This window comes from Salmo salar, chromosome 10 (genome assembly GCF_965601325.2).
Source record: "Salmo salar chromosome 10, fSalSal1, whole genome shotgun sequence".
NCBI classification, from domain to species: domain Eukaryota; kingdom Metazoa; phylum Chordata; class Actinopteri; order Salmoniformes; family Salmonidae; genus Salmo; species Salmo salar.
In genome coordinates, this window is record NC_138300.1 from 125344149 (window position 1) to 125367583 (window position 23435).

General features: G+C 41.9%; 1 protein-coding gene across 3 annotated transcripts in view; it reads right to left on the reverse strand.

Annotated features, from left to right (window-relative positions):
• The window catches only part of eps8l2 (EPS8 signaling adaptor L2), a 173573-nt gene extending 157777 nt beyond the window's left edge, over positions 1 to 15796 (reverse strand). Inside the window, exons 1-3 of one of the 3 annotated variants that reach the window (XM_082957476.1) lie at positions 15590 to 15796; positions 15316 to 15481; positions 12075 to 12121 (exon numbers count right to left, since the gene is read on the reverse strand). The gene's annotated coding sequence lies outside the window, so the exon portion shown is untranslated. The remainder of the gene's footprint in view (positions 1 to 12074; positions 12122 to 15315; positions 15482 to 15589) is intronic. The other 2 variants (XM_045688582.2, XM_045688583.2) reach the window with 2 other exon arrangements.
• Positions 15797 to 23435: the final 7639 nt, after the last annotated feature.

Consider the following 23435-nt stretch of genomic DNA (forward strand, 5'->3'; position numbering starts at 1 on the left):
CAATCGGCTTACAAGAAGAGGATACACAAATAGCCTACAATATGACATTCATTATCCTGGAGGAGGAAATTAACTTTCAACTGGCACTGACCCAACAATGATAAAGAGTGAATACACTCGCAGGGGATATGGCTGATGCTCTCGGCTGGTGCCAATAAGATAGGCTATACTGTTCAATTAAGTTGAGAGTTTTGATAACTCTAAAAAACAAAAAGGTTAAATATGCTATTACTTACTATATAAAATACTTTATTTATAAAATAAAAAAAACTTTCCAGAACCATGCTAGTAGAGTGGCTAAATGCTAATCTACCACCATGCTAGTAGAGTGGCCAAATGCTAATCCACCACCATGCTAGTAGAGTGGCTAAATGCTAATAGAGTGGCCAAATGCTAATCCACCACCATGCTAGTAGAGTACTAAATGCTAATCCACCACCATGCTAGTAGAGCGGCTAAATGCTAATCCACCACCATGCTAGTAGAGTGGCTAAATGCTAATCCACCACCATGCTAGTAGAGCGGATAAATGCTAATCCACCACCATGCTAGTAGAGCGGCTAAATGCTAATCCACCACCATGCTAGTAGAGCGGGTAAATGCTAATCCACCACCATGCTAGTAGAGCGGCTAAATGCTAATCCACCACCATGCTCGTACAGTGGCTAAATGCTAATCCACCACCATGCTAGTAGGGTGACTAAATGCTAATCCTGGATGCTGTGTACCGCGTTCAGCCAATCAGGTTGAAACTAACAGACCAGGGGTTCCTTTTGTTTTACGCCTGATGTGTAAATTAATTTATTGAGCCAACTTTTATTGCTAAGATTCAAGATGGCTGGTTCACTATATTGAGCCAACTTACACTCAGTATAACAAACATTAGGAACACCTTCCTAATATTGAGTTGCACCCGCTTTTGCTATCAGAACAGCTTCAATTCATCGGGGGCATGGACTCTACAAAGTGTAGAAAGCATTCAACAGGGATGCTGGCCCAAGTTGACTCCAAAGCGTCCCACAGTTGTCAAGTTTGCTGGATGTCCATTGTGTGGTGAACCATTCTTGATACACACGGGAAACTGTTGAACGTGAAAAACCCAGCAGTGTTTCAATTCCTGACAAACCGGTGCGCCTGGCACCTACTACCATAGCCCGTTCAAAGGCAGTTAAATGTTTGGTCTTGCCCATTCACCCTTTGAATGGCACACATACACAATCCATGTCTCAAGACTTAAAAATACTTCTATAACCCGTCTCCTCCCCTTCATCTACACTGATTGAAGTGGATTTAACAAGTGACATTAATAAGGGATCATAGCTTTCACCTGGTCAATCTATGTCATGGGAAATTCTTAATGTTTGTACACTCGATGTATTTTGTTCACATTCAAGATGGCTGGTTCTCTATATTGAGTCAACTCAAATTGCTAACATTCAAGATGGCTGGTTCACTACTGAGACAATGTGTGGCGTGTCCACTAAATAGTGTATTGGTGTGTTTTCTATAAATATCTCCTCTGTAAGTCCTTAGATTTTGATAGTTGTTAGTATGTGTTCTCTCTACTGTGGTGAACACTGCTTTGTCCACCTGATCTGTAGTGTTGATGTGAACCAATTTCTCCTCTGCAAACACACAGCCACATTCCCGCACCACTACAACAGAAACTAAATCAAGTCCATAGCTAATACACTTAGCATTATCAATGTGCAAGTAGAGTATATATAAAATCTATTATTCTATTAGTAGCTAGCTACTTGTGTAGAGTGGTATTGATATAGCTAGCTAGGTCAATTATTAGTGGTATTGACACAGCTAGCTAGGTCAATTATTAGTGTTATTGATACAGCTAGCTAGGTCAATTATTAGTGGTATTGATACAGCTAGCTAGGTCAATTATTAGTGTGGTATTGATACAGCTAGCTAGGTCAATTATTAGTGTGGTATTGATACAGCTAGCTAGGTCAATTATTAGTGTGGTATTGAAACAGCTAGCTAGGTCAATTATTAGTGGTATTGATACAGCTAGCTAGGTCAGTTATTAGTGTGGTATTGATACAGCTAGCTAGGTCAATTATTAGTGTGGTATTGAAACAGCTAGCTAGGTCAATTATTAGTGTGGTATTGAAACAGCTAGCTAGGTCAATTATTAGTGTGGTATTGAAACAGCTAGCTAGGTCAATTATTAGTGTTATTGATACAGCTAGCTAGGTCAATTATTAGTGTGGTATTGAAACAGCTAGCTAGGTCAATTATTAGTGTGGTATTGAAACAGCTAGCTAGGTCAATTATTAGTGTGGTATTGATACAGCTAGCTAGGTCAATTATTAGTGGTATTGATACAGCTAGCTAGGTCAATTATTAGTGGTATTGAAACAGCTAGCTAGGTCAATTATTAGTGTGGTATTGAAACAGCTAGCTAGGTCAATTATTAGTGTGGTATTGATACAGCTAGCTAGGTCAATTATTAGTGTTATTGATACAGCTAGCTAGGTCAATTATTAGTGGTATTGATACAGCTAGCTAGGTCAATTATTAGTGGTATTGAAACAGCTAGCTAGGTCAATTATTAGTGTGGTATTGAAACAGCTAGCTAGGTCAATTATTAGTGTGGTATTGATACAGCTAGCTAGGTCAATTATGTAATGGTTTAAACTAAACAGATGAGTTTGCTGCAGATAAAAGCCATGTGAACTTTGTCCCCTTCTCTTGAATAAGCATTTTAGACCAGATAAAAGATACAGGGGTTATCTGATTCCAATATTAACAAACAACTCCATTGAACCTGTATTCACTCTGTTGTAATAATGGTGGGTTTATTTGTGTGTGTGTGTGTGTGTGTGTGTGTGTGTGTGTGTGTGTGTGTGGCCTACAACATGGAAAGTATGTTTGTATAAAGTATGGACAGTTCGTGTATACAGTATTGTGTGTATACAGTATTGTGTGTATACAGTATTGTGTGTATACAGTTATAGAAAGTATATTTGCACGGCCTTGTGAATTTGTTTGCATTTTGCATGGAGTCAAGGCCAGGTTAGTCTAAAAGCAATTTGTGACAACTGCTGATATATATATAAAAAAAAGGCCTTTTGATTGATTGGTTCATTAATTGATGATTGAGTCAATGACCTGGGTTAGGGTCGACTGTATAGCCGTCTACAATTCATAGGTCAGAGAACAATAACAGATTTGTAATAAAGCCATGGTTACAATAATGTATTTGCACTGTGATCCACCTAGCTAGCTTAATGGACTTTCTTTGTGATCCACAAAGTAAACAATCTATTTTTCTGGCCTAATTCATATATCTGAGGATAACTATGTAAGATAATACAATAGATTTATGAATAGGCTATGTAGTTAACCATTTGTGTATCTTAAAAAAAAAATATATATATATTTTTAATTTGTTCAGTCAGCAATTTAGTTCTTACCCTACGTTATCCTTATAAAACAATAATCATTAAATCAAGATAGTTCCTATCAGGTGCTTGTTGGTGCTATAGGCTGTGGTACTAGGCGTAAATAGGGACGAATGGGTATCACGTCACCCATTTACATAGAAAATTACCCATGAGCAACGACATGTAAAATTACCCATGAGCACCAACATGTAAAATTACCCATGAGCACCAACATGTAAAATTACCCATGAGCACCAACATGTAAAATTACCCATAAGCACCAACATGTAAAATTACCCATGAGCACCAACATGTAAAATTACCCATAAGCACCAACATGTAAAATTACCCATGAGAACCAACATGTAAAATTACCCATGAGCACCAACATCTAAAATTACCCATGAGCACCGACATGTAAAATTACCCATGAGCACCAACATGTAAAATTACCCATGAGCACCAACATGTGAAGTGCATAGGAACATATCAAATTCAGTGTCAAATGAAAGAGAAGAGTCTATTTTGGAGGGAATGAAGGCAAAAGCTACATTTTTCAACCCATGTCCATCAAAACATTTGGCAAAAATAAAGGCTTTGATTTATGGGTAAACAAAATGGAAAAAGACGTCTTAGAAAACATCTAGCAGAAAAACTCTTAAATGTATCAGAAACACTCCCCACCTATCTGAGATATCTACTGCAGCCCTCATCCTCCCCATACAACACCCGTTCACTCCCCCCTATCTGAGATATCTACTGCAGCCCTCATCCTCCCCATACAACACCCGTTCACTCCCCTCTCACTCCCCCCTATCTGAGATATCTACTGCAGCCCTCATCCTCCACATACAACACCCGTTCACTCCCCCTATCTGAGATATCTACTGCAGCCCTCATCCTCCACATACAACACCCGTTCACTCCCCCCTATCTGAGATATCTACTGAAGCCCTCATCCTCCACATACAGCACCCGTTCACTCCCCCTTATCTGAGATACCTACTGCAGCCCTCATCCTCCCCATACAACACCCGTTCACTCCCCCCTATCTGAGATATCTATTGCAGCCCTCATCCTCCACATACAACACCCGTTCACTCCCCCCTATCTGAGATATCTACTGCAGCCCTCATCCTCCACATACAACACCCGTTCTGACAGTCACATTCTGTTAAAGGTCCCCAAAGCCCACACATCCGTTGTCTTGTTTTGCACGCTTAATACAAAATAATTAAAATGCAGTACTACAGGATATTCCTTAACGTAGCTCTTTATTAGCTAGCTACAACTGGCATGTTCACTTATCTCCAACCATGATCAACTGACCATGACCTCACCCTCTGGGTGGTCTTAACCAATCATAGTACAGTATGATACGGCGGTAAAATGCATCCAATTACAACTCAGTATGTTTATACATATGAATATTACACTCGTCTTTTCAGTTCGCTGCAGCTAGCGACTGGAACGAGCTGCAACAAACACTCAAACTGGACAGTTTTATCTCCATCTCTTCATTCAAAGACTCAATCATGGACTCTCTTACTGACAGTTGTGGCTGCTTCGCGTGATGTATTGTTGTCTCTTTACCTTCTTGCCCTTTGTGCTGTTGTCTGTTCCCAATAATATTTGTACCATGTTGTGTTGCTACCATGTTGTGTTGCTACCATGTTGTTGTCATGTGTTACTGCCATGCTGGGTTGTCTTAGGACTCTCTTTATGCACTGTTGTGGTGTCTCTCTTGTCGTGATGTGTGTTTTGTCCTATATTTTTATTTGTAATCCCAGGACCCCGTCCCCGCAGGAGTCCTTTTGCCTTTTGGTAGGCTGTCATTGTAAATAAGAATTTGTTCTTAACTGACATGCCTAGTTTAAATAAATACATCAAAACCCAATAATGTTGAGGTGACGACCCCTGCCAACTAATATCAACTTGTATTTAGTTAGATAAATTGTTTACCTTCTGTAAATTTAAGAAACATTGCCTTGTGCTTTGTAATTCCGTTACCGAAAACTCACATATCTTTAAGATAATTTCTAATTTCTCTTCCCTCATGAGGAGGGAGGATAATGAGAGTTCACAGAAGTAACAAGTAAAGGACCTACCAATTGGTTAGTGATTTTATTCATTCGTATCAATTTTGTTTATTAATGATTATTAAGTGATTAAAACTCAGAATTACCAACAACAACAAAAAAAAAAATCAGTAAAGGAATTACTGCAACTGAATTGGCTCACTAACCTGTCCTCCCTTCCACTGGCATACTGTTGACGGATTGACCATGAAGAGCCTTTATCTACTGGTAAAGGCTCTGCATGGTCAATCCGTCATCTGAAGTGGTCGCAACAGCATTTACTGCAATGCAGCCTCCGCAGACGTCAGGGCTTTCATACTTCTTGCGCTTGAAGGAAGTTGTCAGGTAAGTGAGTTTGTGTTTATACAGGACGTACCTCCCCCCTCCTACCGTCAACCAATCATGTCATTGTGAAGCTGTACGGAGCCCTACGCATTGTCACAACATTTTATAGGCGCACGGTGATGCGGTACGGAGTTTGATTAGGCCTCTGCATGCCTCCGGAGGCTCTGCGATTGCGTCACACCCTCCATACGAAGCCTAAGACCCCATTAACGGATCAAGCATAAATTGGCTTTGATATTCAGCTCCTAACTGTGTTCTTTGTCTTTCTGTTGTCTTGTGATTAAACCAAGAGTGTTAGAACAGTCTGCACAGACACCAGCCGCTTTTAGCCTGGTTTTTCTCCACTACAACGCCGGATTCCTGCCGTAAGCCCTGAACCATTACTCCTGTTCATCACAGCTAGCTAGCTGCTACCAAGTGTCCCAGCCCCGACGCTAGCTTTGAGCCAGGCCCATCTCCCAGCCTGATCAGTGGACCCTATGATCACTCGGCTACTCAGCTAATGCCTCCCGGACTCTTCACTAACACGACTAGAATCCACTACATCACCGGATTCTTTCCGTAAGCTCTGGACCTTTGCATCGGATCATCGCAGCTAGCTAGCAGCTACCGAGTGGCTATAGTGGCTAACGCCCTTGTCCCGAAGCTTGCACCAGTTGCCTCGAGCCAGGCGCATCTCCCGGCTAGCAAACAAAATTACTCCAGCTACAACCCCTCTTTCGCCAACTGGCCTGGACCCTTTGTCGACACGGAGCCCCGCCGATCCACCACGACTGGTCTGCCGACGTAATTCCACCCGTGGTGCCCTCAACCGGCCTTCGCCGGACATCGGTGAAGACGCTTCTACAAGCCCCGGCCTGCTAACTACTTTTTCTTTTAACGCCGTGTCTCCGCTAACGTCTACCTAGCGGCTTCCCTGTTTCATCTATTGCTGTTCACTGGACCCTATGATCACTTGGCTACATAGCTGATGCCTGCTGGACTGTTCATTAATCACGGTACTCCATTTTGTTTATCTGTCGACCCCTAGCCCCGAACTCAGGCCCTGTGTGTAGTTAACTGACCCTCTCTGCCCATTCATCGCCATTTTACCTGTTGTTGTTGTCTTAGCTGATTAGCTGTTGTTGTCTTAGCTAGCTCTCCCAATCAACACCTGCGATTGCTTTATGCCTTGCTTTATGTCTCCCTCTAATGTCAATATGCCTTGTATACTGCTGGTTAGGATAGTTATCATTGTTTTAGTTCACTGCAGAGCCCCTAGTCCCACTCAACATGCCTCAGATACCTCTTTTATCCCACCTCCCACACATGCGGTGACCTCACCCAGCATAACTAGTGCCTCCAGAGAAGCAAACTCTCTTATCGTCACTCAATGCCTAGGTTTACCTTCACTGTACCTGCACCCCACCTGTACATTATGCCCTGAATCTATTCTACCACACCTAGAAATCTGCTCCTTCTCTGTCCCCAACGCACTAGACAACCAGTTCTTATAGCTTTTAGCCGTACCCTCATCCTACTCCTCCTCTGTTCCTCTGGTGATGTAGAGGTTAACCCAGGCCCTGCAGCCCCCTGCACCACTCCCATTCCCCAGGTTCTTATAGCCTTTAGCCGTACCCTTATCCTACTCCTCCTCTGTTCCTCGGGTGATGTAGAGGTTAATCCAGGCCCTGCAGCCACCAGCACCACTCCCATTCCCCAGGTTCTTATAGCCTTTAGCCATAACCTCATCCTACTCCTCCTCTGTTCCTCTGGTGATGTAGAGGTTAATCCAGGCCCTGCAGCCACCAGCACCACTCCCATTCCCCAGGTTCTTATAGCCTTTAGCTGTACCCTCATCCTACTCCTCCTCTGTTCCTCTGGTGATGTAGAGGTTAATCCAGGCCCTGCAGTGCCTAGCTCCACTCCCATTCACCAGGCGCTCTCATTTGTTGACTTCTGTAACCATAAAAGCCTTGGTTTCATGAATGTTAACATCAGAAGCCTCCTGCCTAAGTTTGTTTTACTCACTGCCTTAGCACACTCTGCCAACCCTGATGTCCTTGTCGTGTCTCCTGGCATAGGAAGGCCACCAAAAATGTTGAGATTTCCATCCCCAACCACAACATTTTCTGTCAAGATAGAACTGCCAAAGGGGGAGGAGTTAGCCTGCAAAGTTCTGTCATACTTTCAGGTCTATGCCCAAACAGTTTGAGCATCTACTTTTAAAAATGTATCTCTACAGAAATAAGTCTCTCACTGTCGCCACCTGTTATAGACCCCCATCAGCTCCCAGCTGTGCCCTGGACACCATATGTGAATTGATTGCCCCCCATCTATCTTCAGAGTTTGTTCTGCTAGGTGACCTAAACTGGGATATGCTTAACACCCCGGCAGTCTTACCATCTAAGCTAGATGCCCTCAATCTCACAAAAATGATCAATGAACCCACCAGGTACAACTCTAAATCTGTAAACATGGCCACCCTCATAGATATTATCCTGACCAACTTGCCCTCCAAATACACCTGTTTTCATCAGGATCTCAGCAATCACTGATCTTTGCCTGTATCAGCTATGGGTCCGCGGTCAAACGCTCCCTAAAACACTTCTGCGAGCAGGCCTTTCTAATCGACCTGGCCTGGGTATCCTGGAAGGATATTGACCTCATCCCGTCAGTAGAGGATGCCTGGTTATTCTTTAAAAGTTATTTCCTCACCATCTTAAATAAGCATGCCCCTTTCAAAAAATGTAGAACTAAGAAAAGATATAGCCCTTGGTTCACTCCAGACCTGACTGCCCTCGACCTGCAGGGAAGTCAAGAACCAATACACGCAGTCAGTTAGAAAAGCAAAGGCTAGCTTTTTCAAACAGAAATTTGCATCCTGTAGCACAAACTCCAAAAAGTTTTGGGACACTGTAAAGTCCATGGAGAATAAGAGAACCTCCTCACAGCTGCCCACTGCACTGAGGCTAGGAAACAAAGTCACCACCGATAAATACATGAAAATCGAGAATTTCCATAAGCATTTCTCTACAACTGGCCATGCATCCCCTGCAGCTACTTGCCCTGCAGCTACTCGCCCAAGCCTCCCCTGCTTCTCCTTCACCCATATCTAGATAGCAGATGATTTGATAGTGCAGCAAAACCTAGACCCATACAAATCAGCTGGGCTAGACAATCTGGACCCTCTCTTTCTAAAATTATCTTCCGGCATTGTTGCAACCCCTATTACCAGTCTGTTCAAATTCTCTTTCGCATCGTCCGAGATTCCTAAGGTGACACTCTAGACACAAACTGTTACGGACCTATATCCATCCTGCCCTGCCTTTCTAAAGTCTTCGAAAGCCAAGTTAACAAACAGATCACTGACCATTTCTAATCCCACCGTACCTTCTCCGTTGTGCAATCCGGTTTCCGAGCTGGTCACGGGTGCACCTCAGCCACGCTCAAGGTCCTAAACGATATCATAACTGCCATTGATAAGAGACAATACTGTGCAGCTGTATTTATCGACCTGGCCAAGGCTTTCGACTCTGTCAATCACCACATTCTTATTGGCAGACTCAACAGCCTTGGTTTCGCAAATGACTGCCTCGCCTGGTTCACCAACTACTTCTCAGACAGAGTTCAGTGTGTCAAATCGGAGGGCCTGTTGTCCGGACCTCTGGTAGTCTCTATGGGGCACCACAGGGTTAAATTCTCGGGCCGACTCTTTTCTCTGTATATATCAATGTCGCTCTTGCTGCGGGTGATTCCTTGATCCACCTCTACGCAGACGACACCATTCTGTATACATCTGGCCCTTCTTTGGACACTGTGTTAACAAACCTCCAAACGAGCTTCAATGCCATACAACACTCCTTCCGAGGCCTCCAACTGCTTTTAAATGCTAGTAAAACTAAGTGCATGCTCTTCAACCGATTGCTGCCTGCACCCTCCCGCCCGACTAGCATCACTACTCGGGACGGTTCTGACTTAGAATATGTTGACAACTACAAATACCTAGGTGTCTTGTTAGACTGTAAACTCTCCTTCCAGACTCACATTAAGCATCTCCAATCCAAAATTAAATCTAGAATCGGCTTCCTATTTTGCAACAAATCCTCCACTCACGCTGCCAAACATACCCTCGTAAAACTGACTATCGCACCGATCTTTGGCGATGTCATTTACAAAATAGCCTCCAACACTCTACTCAGCAAACTGGATGCAGTTTATCACAGTGCCATCCGTTTTGTCACCAAAGCCCCATATACCACCCACCACTGTGACCTGTACGCTCTCGTCGGCTGGCCCTCGCTTCATATTCGTCGCCAGACCCACTGGCTCCAGGTCATATATAAGTCTTTGCTAGGTAAAGCTCCGCCTTATCTCCGCTCACTGGTCACGATAACAACACCCACTCGTAGCACTCGCTCCAGCAGGTATATTTCACTGGTCACCCCCAAAGCCAACACCTCTTTGGCCGCCTTTCCTTCCAGTTCTCTGCTGCCAATGACTGGAACGAATTGCAAAAATTGCTGAAGTTGGAGACTGATATCTCCCTCACTAACTTTAAACATCAGCTATCTGAGCAGCTAACCGATCGCTGCAGCTGTACATAGTCCATCTGTAAATAGCCCATCCAACTACCTACCTCATCCCCATATAGTTTTATTTACTTTTTTGCACACCAGTATTTCCAGTATTTCTACTTGCACATCATCATCTACACATCTATCACTCCAGTGTTAATTTGCTAAATTGTAATTACTTCACTACTTTGGCCTATTTATTGCCTTACCTCCTCACGCCATTTGCACACACTGTATATATATATATTGGGGCGGCAGCGTAACCTAGTGTTTAGAGCGTAGCCTAGTGGTTAGAGCTGACAAGGTACAAATCTGTCATTCTGCCCCCTGAACAGGCAGTTAACCCACTGTTCCTAGGCAGTCATTGAAATTAAGAATTTGTTCTTAACTGACTGCCTAGTTAAATAAAGGTAAAATAAAAATAGACTTTTTCTATTGTGTTATTGACTGTACGTTTGTTTCACACCGCTTTGCTTTATCTTGGCCAGGTCGCAGTTGTAAATGAGAACTTGTTCTCAACTGGCCTACCTGGTTAAATAAAGGAGAAATAAATAAATAAACCCTCTCATGCTCCAGCTCTTACTGGGGGCCTCCTCCATTTCCATTTACTGTAACCAGCCTCCTCACCCAGTGAGCACTGACAGACACCGGATGTCCATGGACGTTGAAAAGTAGTTGTTACTTTCTACACTCAGTTACAAATTCCAAGTAACTATGAGTGAGGACAAACATGATAAACTTGCAAGCTGAGTTTGAATAAAATATCTGATAAAAACATAGTATTTTTTAACGGTTAGTTTTACAGATAACCAAATCAATATCTACCAAATAACCAAATCAATATCTACCAAATAACCAAATCAATATCTACCAAATAACCAAATCAATATCTAACAAATAACCAAATCAATATCTATCAAATAACCAAATCAATATCTACCAAATAACCAAATCAATATCTAACAAATAACCAAATCGATGACGAATCAATAGATAATAGAAATACATGTATACCCCTGCAAGTTGGTCGGCATTTGCGTCATCACACTTCCTCATCTGATTGGTTGAGTAGGCGGGCCTTCTGACTTTGTAGGCTGTGGTAACTAGTGCCAACCATGTCATAGCTGACACCCCATTCTTTCTGCAGACATCTTTAAATTTTAATCCGGAGAAGATATTTTTTGGAAAACGTGGTCACATAAAAACCCTAAGGGAGATTTTATCCTAATTCCATTACCAAACATTTGCATCTGCACAGTTCTTTCCACTAAGTCGGTTTTTGTCCATTTTTCAGTGAACTTTGTTAAAAATAGTCCTTGTGCATAGAGTTGTTATGTCACGTCCTGACCAGTAAAAGGGGTTATTTTTCATTGTAGTTTGGTCAGGGCGTGGCAGGGGGTGTTTGTTTTGTGTGTTTCGGTGTTTTTGGATGTAGGTTCTATGTTATCTATTTCTATGTTTACATCTAGTTTTCTATTTCTATGTTGGGTTTGGCAATGACCTCCAATTATTAGAGGCAGCTGGTTGTTGTTGTCTCTAATTGGAGGCCATATTTAGTTGTGTTTGTTTCACTTGTGTTGTGTGGGTGGATATTTTCTGTATAGCCTGGGAGCCTTATGGAACTGTTATCGACGTTTGTTTATTTTGTTTAAGTGTTTTCTTTAAATAAATTAAGAAGATGAGCACTTTACCCGCTGCACCTTGGTCCAATCCTTACGACGCCCATCAAAGCTCAATTCTGTTACCGTGTAATTACACACACACACACACACACACACACACACACCACACACACACACACACACACACACACACAAGGAAGAGATAGCTGTCAAGACCAATGACCTGGACTCACATAATACTGTCATAAACACAAACCTTTGACGGTCATTGGACTCACGTAATAATGCGGTCGCTGGAATAGATTTTGTGAAGAAAGATAATCAGAGGTTCCTGAACCGTATATCAGATCTAGGATTGTCAACATGTAACCTATGGTCCATGTGTTTTCACTCAGCACTGTGTTATATATATACACATCTGTGACTAGCCTATAGGCATACAGAGATATCTGTGACTAGCCTATAGGCATACAGAGATATCTGTGACTAGCCTATAGGCATACAGAGATATCTGTGACTAGCCTATAGGCATACAGAGATATCTGTGACTAGCCTATAGGCATACAGAGATATATGTGACTAGCCTATAGGCATACAGAGATATCTGTGACTAGCCTATAGGCATACAGAGATATCTGTGACTAGCCTATAGGCATACAGAGATATCTGTGACTAGCCTATAGGCATACAGAGATATCTGTGACTAGCCTATAGGCATACAGAGATATCTGTGACTAGCCTATAGGCATACAGAGATATCTGTGACTAGCCTATAGGCATACAGAGATATCTGTGACTAGCCTATAGGCATACAGAGATATCTGTGACTAGCCTATAGGCATACAGAGATATCTGTGACTAGCCTATAGGCATACAGAGATATCTGTGACTAGCCTATAGGCATACAGAGATATCTGTGACTAGCCTATAGGCATACAGAGATATCTGTGACTAGCCTATAGGCATACAGAGATATCTGTGACTAGCCTATAGGCATACAGAGATATCTGTGACTAGCCTATAGGCATACAGAGATATATGTGACTAGCCTATAGGCATACAGGGATATCTGTGACTAGCCTATAGGCATACAGGGATATCTGTGACTAGCCTATAGGCATAAAGGGATATCTGTGACTAGCCTATAGGCATACAGAGATATCTGTGACTAGCCTATAGGCATACAAAGATATCTGTGACTAGCCTATAGGCATACAGAGATATCTGTGACTAGCCTATAGGCATACAGAGATATCTGTGACTAGCCTATAGGCATACAGAGATATATGTGACTAGCCTATAGGCATACAGAGATATCTGTGACTAGCCTATAGGCATACAGGGAAGCATGTTACCAAGACTTTCTGTCTTAATATATGACAACTAGTCGTCATTTTTAAATGACTTTTCATAATTCTGTTACAACCATAATAATTATTAGCCTATGTTTGGAATTATACATTAAGTACATAATTTAGTCACAATAGCTCCTACAGGAGTGTTCATTTTCGACAACTATAGAATTATAATGCATTTTATTTTTCAGGTTAAATCACTACTAGCCTAAAACTAGCTCAAAAACTAGGCTAATCTCAATGCACAGAGATACCATGACAAGATCCTGAGGCCCATTGTCGTGCCATTCTTCCGCTGCCATCACCTCATGTTTCAGCATGTTAATGCACGACCCCCATGTCGCAAGGATCTGTACACAATTCCTGGAAGCTAAAAATGTCCCAGTTCTTCCATGGCCTGCATAATCACCAGACATTTCAGACCCATTGAGCATGTTTGGGATGCTCTGGATCGATGTGTACGACAGTGTGTTCCAGTTCCCACCAATATCTAGCAACTTTGCACAGCCATTGAAGAGGAGGTGGGACAACATTCCACAGGACACAATCAACAGCCTGATCAGCTCTATGTGAAGGAGATGTCGCCCTGCATGAAGCAAATTGTCAAACCAGATACTGACTGGTTTTCTGATCTATATACCTACCTTTTTTTTTTTTAAAGGTTATCTGTGATAAATGGATGCTTATCTGTATTCTCAGCCATGTGAAATACATAGATCAGGACCTAATGAATTTATTTCAATTGACTGATTTCCTTATATGAACTGTAACTCAGTAAAAATCTTGGAAATTGTTGCATGTTGCGTTTTATATATTTTTTGTTCCGTGTAGAATTCATAACATTACCTATCATATGTTTTGCAAAATTCGTAACATATAATAAGAATTGTAATTTGTAACATATCATGTGAAATGGGTGATGGACATCCACTAATGAATACATACCATACGAAAGGTAACATATCATACTAAACGGAGTAGCTCGTATTTGTGTATAGAATAATACGAAATGCTATGAGACCAGGTTGGTTGAACAGTGAAGAAGTGAACTTTCCCTGACAGTCTTTCTTCTTCTTCGTGTCCAGTATGCAGGGATCTAGTTTCAGGTGTTTATTTTAAGCCTTATGTGTTAGCTAAGGAAGCATGAAGACCTTATCTTGCAGGTCACTGAGAAATAATTACATTAAATTGATTCACACCTTGTTGTAGGGTTTAGGGTTCCCACACGGCCGTATCTCCATGTTACAGCGCTTGTTTAGTGAAAACAGACGCAAGACAGAGGACTGACTACCTGCGCTAATGAGTTACCTGCTTCTCTGAACACCTGTGTGTAAACGGAAGACAGAGGACTGACTACCTGCGCTAATGAGTTACCTGCTTCTCTGAACACCTGTGTGTAAACGGAAGACAGAGGACTGACTACCTGCTTCTCTGAACACCTGTGTGTAAACGGAAGACAGAGGACTGACTACCTGCTTCTCTGAACACCTGTGTGTAAACGGAAGACAGACACCACAAACCTGTTGTCACAAAAAAAAAATACTGTCGGCTGCAACTGTGTTAAACCCGGTTAGAACTGTATACAGTACGTGTGTATTTAGCATTCGGTGAAATGATTTGATGTGATATGAAAGTAAAGGGATTTATGTTTCTAAAACCGCACCGCAGTTGATTCACGTTTAGATGGGAGTATTTGGCTGTTTTGGCTTCCAGAGCCACTTCTCCTTTAATTAAACAGAACATGTAGCTAATGTCTTTGGGCTATAACGAGTAGCGGTAAGGTCATTTAGTCCATTATTAGGGTAAATATTAGCCCTACATAGTACGCCATGGGGTTTGGGTAAAATGCATGACTATCTATACCAGGAAAATGCACCTGAAATTGACATACAACTCTGGACAGATAAGAGAAACAAACCAGTCCAATATCACATGTAATAGTCAAATAGTCTTACCAAGTCAGCGCTGAATCTCACCGCTCTCTCTGTCTCTGTCTCTCTCTGTCTCTGTCTCTCTCTGTCTCTCTCTCTCTCTTCTATTGATGGGCCACTGGTGACGAACAAAACCTTTTCTCTCCGAAACACTGAATAGACTGGACGGGGTCAAGGTGCCATTATTTCACTGCAACAAACCAATAAGTATGTCCTCAAAACGTCTGTAGAAATGAACTTTGCGCAGCAAGAGGTGGATAATAAATAACGCTGATGGTCAAGCCGACTTGACTCTCACCTCCTATGTTGATACCAGAGCGATCGGAAGTTGCGCTATTAAAACAAAGTGGTATGTAAATGCATATTTGTTTTGTCCTCGCTGTTGTAGGGTAACCCAGATGGACGACAGTTCCGGAGACAGGGAGATAAAGCTTTGGAGAGCAGCTTTAGACAGTGACAGGTGTGAGCACAGGTAACACAACCTGCAGGAGGGAAGGGGCGGGGTATAGCAGATTATAGTGAACTACGTCCTGTATTTAAAACCAAACCAGGCTTTCATTATGTTGTGTTTGTTGTTTCAATTAACTTTTATTTTGCAAATATGTTCTGTATATGGTCAAATCACAACACGTCATTAAACTAACATTCTTTGCGGGCAACATTTAAGAAATTAGGGGGGGGGAAAAAAACTCAATTCAACCATCAAGACAACGAGACCGTGGAGGAGGGTCTTGCATGAAATGAGACACATTTTAAAAGACATTTAGACAAAGAGAACACTCCAGTATGCATTTATAGCTTTTTTTCCCTTCTTCATAATTCTTATACCTTTTAACATTTACTGACTGCAATGTACAGTCAGTATTCCGTCTCCGGTGTATGTAATTGTGTACGGTAAGGGAGAGGCAGCTTCAAGTTGCTGGCTGAAAGAGGAGCAACAGTGTGGAACATTACCCTGGTTTCAATGACACAGACGGGTACGAATGACCGCTGGCTCTTTGTCCAGGTAGGCCCTATCTTTCTCTATCTCTATGTCCTGGTACAAATGACCGTGTAGAAGACTAGGTTTCTCTCACAAAACGGAGGTGAATTAGTAGCCTGAATCTAAACTCAGTTCCATTTCACTTCACAGTTTCAGTCTGTTAGTTATCTCTACAGTAAAAACCCCATTGAGCCTACGTTTGTAATGAGGGGCCTTGTTTCCAAAAAACAGGAGGCAATATAAACATGTTTATGTGTGAAATATAACGTATGTAACTTATAAGTAATATCTGATTTACAATCATGTAACAACTGAGAATAGTAACTGCACTAGCAGTCTGAATTTGTTCTAGCTGGACCAGTCTGAATTTGTTCCAGCTGGACCAGTCTGAATTTGTTCCAGCTGGACCAGTCTGAATTTGTTCCAGCTGGACCAGTCTGAATTTGTTCCAGCTGGACCAGTCTGAATTTGTTCCAGCTGGACCAGTCTGAATTTGTTCCAGCTGGACCAGTCTGAAGTTGTTCCAGCTGGACCAGTCTGAAGTTGTTCCAGCTGGACCAGTCTGAATTTGTTCCAGCTGGACCAGTCTGAATTTGTTCCAGCTGGACCAGTCTGAAGTTGTTCCAGCTGGACCAGTCTGAAGTTGTTCCAGCTGGACCAGTCTGAAGTTGTTCCAGCTGGACCAGTCTGAATTTGTTCCAGCTGGACCAGTCTGAATTTGTTCCAGCTGGACCAGTCTGAATTTGTTCCAGCTGGACCAGTCTGAATTTGTTCCAGCTGGACCAGTCTGAATTTGTTCCAGCTGGACCAGTCTGAATTTGTTCCAGCTGGACCAGTCTGAATTTGTTCCAGCTGGACCAGTCTGAATTTGTTCCAGCTGGACCAGTCTGAATTTGTTCCAGCTGGGCCAGTCTGAATTTGTTCCAGCTGGGCCAGTCTGAATTTGTTCCAGCTGGGCCAGTCTGAATTTGTTCCAGCTGGACCAGTCTGAATTTGTTCCAGCTGGACCAGTCTGAAGTTGTTCTAGCTGGACCAGTCTGAATTTGTTCCAGCTGGACCAGTCTGAATTTGTTCCAGCTGGACCAGTCTGAATTTGTTCCAGCTGGGCCAGTCTGAATTTGTTCCAGCTGGGCCAGTCTGAATTTGTTCCAGCTGGACCAGTCTGAATTTGTTCCAGCTGGACCAGTCTGAATTTGTTCCAGCTGGACCAGTCTGAATTTGTTCCAGCTGGACCAGTCTGAATTTGTTCCAGCTGGACCAGTCTGAATTTGTTCCAGCTGGACCAGTCTGAATTTGTTCTAGCTGGACCAGTCTGAATTTGTTCACTGTGTTAAAATTCATGTCGTGGTATGCTGTGGTATGCTCTTGCTGTTGTCATTCTGTTATTTACTAGTCTCTTAGTACGCCCAGCAAAAAGGATCCCTCTTAGATTACTGACATTTATTGAATTGGATTGAATTAAATCTTTATAAATGAGAGATGTTTTTGTTGTTTTATTAGCATCCCCATTATCTGTTGCAAAAGCAGCAGCTTCTCTTCCTGGGGTTCCACACAGAACATGAAACATAATACAGAACAATAATAGACAAGAACAGCTCAAGGACAGAACTACATACATTGTTTTCAAGGCACACGTAGCCTCCATATCAATACATACACACAAACTATCTGGGTCCAATAGGGGAGAGGCGTTATGCCGTGAGAGTGTTGCTTTATCTGTTTTCTGAAACCAGGTTTGCTGTTTATTTCTATGAATTCCATCCAATAATGGCTCTATATAATACTGTACTCTTTCTTGAATTTGTTCTGGATTTGTGGACTGTGAACAGACCCCTGGTGACATGTGTGATGGGATAAGCGTGTGTGTCAGAGCTTTGTGTAAATTGACTATGCAAACAATTTGGGATTTTCAACACATGAATGTTTCTTATAAAAACTTCTTAGGGTGAGGCTTCCAGTCAGCGGGACACCTGTTAACATCCGGTGAAATTGGAGGGCGCGCAATTCAAATAAATAATCGTAATATTAAACACTTATGAACATACAAGTATCTTATATTGGTTAAAAGCTTAAATTCTTGTTAATCTAACTGCACTGTGCGATTTACAATAGGCTTTACAGTGAAGACATATCATGCGATTGTTTGAGGACGGCGCCCCACATCAACATATTTTTCAACCAGCACAGGCTTCATAAAATCACAAATAGCGATTAAATAATCACACACTTTTTGAAAATCTTCCTCTGTTTGCAATCCCAAGGGTCCCAGCTACAACATGCATGGTCGTTTTGTTACATAAAATCCTTATTTATATCCAAAAAAGTCTGTTTAGTTGGCGCCATCGATTTCAGTAAACCACTCGTTCAACTTGCAGACAAAGGAATCCAAAAAGCTACCGCTAAACTTTGTTAAAACAAGTCAAAATACATTTCTATTTAATCCTCAGGTACCCTAAAATGTAATTAAACTATAATATTTCATACAGAAAGAAGTATGTTCAATAGAAAAGTAAAATTAGCAAGTGTGCGTCCTTTTCATTGCGCAACCAGACTGATTTCCAACTGTCACACCGGTAACAAAACTCAAAATTCTTCCTCGTTTTGGAATAAACAAGCCTGAAACCTTGAACAAAGACTGTTGACATCTAGTGGAAGCCATAGGAATTGCAATCTGCGAGCTGGAATTGCATAGGACCCATAGCTTTCCATTGAAAAAGCATGGGATCTCAAAACAAATAATTCTGGTTGGTTTTTCTTTGGATTTTCGGCTACCATATCAATAGTCTCATACATTATTTTAACATTTCTACAAACCCCAAAGTGTTTTCTATCCAATGATATCAATTATATGCATATGCTGGCTTCTGGGCCTGAGTAACAGGCAGTTTACTTTGGGCACATCAGTCAAGCGGAAATTGTGAAAAAAGGACACTAGCCCTAAGAAGATCTATAGGGTCCTATAAAAAGAAGAAGTGATCAGTCTCTCCTCAACTCTTAGCCAAGAGAGACTGGCATGCATAGTATTTATATCAGCCCTCTGATTACAATGCAGAACATGACTTGCACTCTGTTCTGGACCAGCTGCAGCTTAACTAGGTCTTTCCTTGCAGCACTGGACCACACGACTGGACAATAATCATGATTAGACAAAACTAGAGCCTGCAGAACTTGCTTTTTGGAGTTTGGTGTCAAAAAAGCAGAGCATCTCTTTATTATAGACAGACCTCTCCCCATCTTTACAACCATTGAATCTATATGATTTGACCATGACAGTTTACAATCTAATGTAACGCCAAGTAATTTAGTCTCAACTTGTTCAACAGCCACACCATTCATTACCAGACTCAGCTGAGTTCTAGAACTTAAGGAACGATTTGTACCAAATACAATGTTCTTAGATTTAGATTTCTCTAAATCTAAATGCTCTTAGATTTCCAAAACTGACTGCAACTCTTTGTTAAGGGTTTCAGTGACTTCATTAGCTGTGGTTGCTGATGCGTATATGGTTGAATCATCAGCATACATGGACACACTTGCCTTGTTTAATGCCAGTGGCAGGTCATTGGTAAAAACAGAAAAGAGTAGAGGGCCTAGAGAGCTGCCCTGCGGTACACCACACTTTACATGTTTGACATTAGAGAAGCTTCCATTAAAGACAAATCCTCTGAGTTCTATTAGATAAATAGCTCTGAATCCACGATATGGCAGAGGTTGAAAAGCCATAACACATATGTTTTTTCAACAACAGGTTATGGTCAATAATATCAAAGGCAGCACTGAAATCTAACAGTACAGCTCCCACAATCTTCTTATTATCAATTTATTTCTACCAATCATCAGTCATTTGTGTCAGTTGAGTGCCCTTCCCTGTGCCTAGTTAAATAAAGGTTAAATAAAATAAATACGCATGCTGAAAGTCTGTTGTTAATTTGTTTACAGAGAAAAATCATTGTATTTGGTTGAACACCATTTCTTTTCCAACAGTTTATAGGTCTGCTGTTAGAACCAGTAAAGGCAGCTTTTACCACTAGCCTGGTTGCTGGTCTATTTCTCCTCATTTGCCAACTCCTTATGGAATTCTCATAGCAGAACAATTTGTCAAGAGAGCAGAAACAGATTTTAACCCAGGCTTGCACGGCTAATCACATCTCCATCCACATACCAGCAGTTAGAAACAAACATTCCACTGAGCACTTCATTTTGCCTGCTCACAGACTGCTTAAACCTGTGTTGGTACTGCATGTGTGTAGCACACAGAATGACAATGTGTTGAAGCAAGGTTACTCTGGAAACCTTGAGTCTGAGGCTAATATTAACTCTTGCTGTCACTGTGAGAGATGCTGTTTGAAGGAAGAGAGCTGAAGAGGGGGGGGGGGAAGAGAGAGAGAAGTGGGTGGAGAGGGAGGGAGATAAGGAGGGGAGAGAGAAGGGGGGGGGGGGGTTAGGGGGTAGAGCGGGAAGGGATAGAGGCAAATTTGACCCCAATAACTACCGTGGGATTTGCGTCAACAGCAACCTTGGGAAAATCCTCTGCATTATCATTAACAGCAGACTTGTACATTTCCTCAGTGAAAACAATGTCCTGAGCGAACGTCAAATTAGCGTTTTACCAAATTACCTGCACACCCTAATTGACAAAAAAATAAAAAATGTAAAGGTCTGGGTGTAGCCGGTGCAGAGGAGTCAGGCACAGCAGAGATGAGTAATTAAAGTAACTTTACTCAAAATACCAAGTACATGTAGAATTACCGAGCCCACACAAACGGAGCAAAATACAATAAACAAATACGCACAAAAACCATGGGGAAAACAGAGGGTTAAATAATGAACATGTAATTGGGGAATTGAAACCAGGTGTGTAAAACAAAACAAATGGAAAATGAAAAGTGGATCGGCGATGGCTAGAAGGCTGATGACGTCAACTGCCGAACGCCGCCCGAACAAGGAGAGGAACAGACTTCGGCAAACCAAAACAAAGGCAAAGTCTCCTCATGCTTTGTTGATTTCAAAAAAGCTGATAACTCAATTTGGCATGAGGGTCTGCTATAAAAATTGATGGAAAGTGGTGTTGGGGAAAACATACGACATGATGAAATCCATGTACACCAACAACAAGTGTGAGGTTAAAATTGGCAAAAACACACATTTCTTTTCACAGGGCCGTGGGGTGAGACAGGGATGCAGCTTAAGCCCCACCCTTTTCAACATATATATCAACGAATTGCCGAGGGCACCAGAACAGTCTGCAGCACCCGGCCCTCACCCTACTAGAATCTGAAGTAAAATGTCTACTGTTTGCTGATGATCTGGTGCTTCTGTCCCCAACCAAGGAGGGCCTACAGCAGCACCTAGATCTTCTGCACAGATTCTGTCAAACCTGGGCCCTGACAGTAAATCTCAGTAAGACCAAAATAATGGTGTTCCAAAAAAGGTTCAGTCGCCAGGACAACAAATACAAATTCCATCTAGACACTGTTTCCCTACAGCACACAAAAAAACTATACATACCTCGGCCTAAACATCAGCACCACAGGTAACTTCCACAAAGCTGTGAACGATCTGAGAGACAAGGCAAGAAGGACCTTCTAAATTTGACGTACCAATTAGGATCTGACTAAAAATACTTCAATCTGTTATAAAACCCATTGGGGTCCGCTCAACAACCAAGAATTCACAAAATGGGACAAACACCAAATTGAGACTCTGCATGCAGAATTCTGCAAAAAATATCCTCTGTGTACAACATAACACACCAAATAATGCATGCAGAGCAGAATTAGACCGATACCTGCTAATTATCAAAATCCAGAAAAGAGCCGATAAATTCTACAACCACCTAAAAAGGAAGCGATTCCCAAACCTTCCATAACAAAGCCATCACCTACAGAGAACCTGGAGAAGAGTCCCCTAAGCAAGCTGGTCCTGGGGCTCTGTTCACAAACACAAACAGACCCCACAGATTCCCAGGACAGCAACACAATTAGATCCAACCAAATCATGAGAAAACAAAAATATAATTACTTGACACATTGCAAAGAATTCACCAAAAAAATAGAGCAAACTATAATGCTGTTTGGCCCTCAACAGAGAGTACACAGTGGCAGAATACCTGACCACTGTGACTTGACCCAAACTTAAGAAAAGCTTAGACTATATACAGACTCAGTGAGCATAGCCTTGCTATTGAGAGAGGCCGCCGTAGGCAGACCTGGCTCTCAAGAGAAGACAGGCAATGTGCAACACTGCCCACAAAATGAGGTGGAAACTGAGATGCACTTCCTAACCTCCTGCCAAATGTATGACCATATTAGAGACACATATTTCCCTCAGATTACACAGATCCACAAAGAATTAAAAAAAAAAAAAAATACATTTGATAAACTTCCATATCTACTGGGTGAAATACCACAGTTTGCCATCACAGCAGCAAGATGAGTGACCTGTTGCCAAAAAAAAGGGCAACCAGTGAAGAACAAACACCATTGTAAATACAACCCATATTTATGTTTATTTATTTTCCCTTTTGTACTTTAACTATTTGCACATCATTACAACACTGTATATATACATAACATTTGAAATGTCTTTATTCTTTAGGAACTTTTGTGAGTGTAATGTTTAATGTAAATTTGTATTGTTTATTTCACTTTTGTTTATTATCTACTTCACTTGCTTTGGCAATGTTAACATATGCCAATAAAGCCCTTCAATTGAAATTGAATTGAATTGAGAGGGGTGGAGAGTGAAAGAGGGGTGGAGGTGGAGAGAGAGAGACGGGGGAGAGAGACGGGGGAGAGAGAGACGGGGGAGAGAGGGAGCGAGAGAAGGGGGGAGAGAGAAGGGGTTAGAGAGAGAGAGAGAGTGGGTGGATTGGGGTGGAGAGAGAGAGAGGGAGAGGGGTGGAGAGGGAGAGGGACTCTGGGGGCAGGTAAAGGGTAATAAACAACATGGCTTAAAGTGCCATTACCTACCAAAGAAAGGTACGTGATAAAGGTAGATTGGTATTTGAAAAGGCCCCTGTCTATCCTAGCCAGAATATCAGCCTGTCTCAATTCTCTCCCTACCTCTCCCCCTTGGCCTTATCACTCTGGTGTTTGCAGAATTTCAGGGTGTAACCAATATGGTGGAATATCCACTACACAACAGTAAGGGTTAATGTTGA